Raw genomic sequence first — 213 nt, forward strand, 5'->3', positions numbered from 1 at the left:
TGATGAGACTGGAGCAGAATGAACGGGAGGCAGAGGGACCTTGACGTTGCCAGGCGGGCTCTGGTGAGGCCACGGAGAACCCTGTAAGGTGAGGTTAGGGGTTTACATGTGAATCCAAGTGTAATGGGAGGAGTGTTCTGCATAAGTGAGGGCCACAATCCAATTCCTGTTCAAGGATCCCTCTGACTGCTGTGTGGAGAACTGGGGGAGGCA

The sequence above is a fragment of the Carlito syrichta genome, unplaced genomic scaffold, assembly GCF_000164805.1.
Source record: "Carlito syrichta isolate Samal-C Ts95f unplaced genomic scaffold, Tarsius_syrichta-2.0.1 Scaffold81549, whole genome shotgun sequence".
NCBI lineage: Eukaryota > Metazoa > Chordata > Mammalia > Primates > Tarsiidae > Carlito > Carlito syrichta.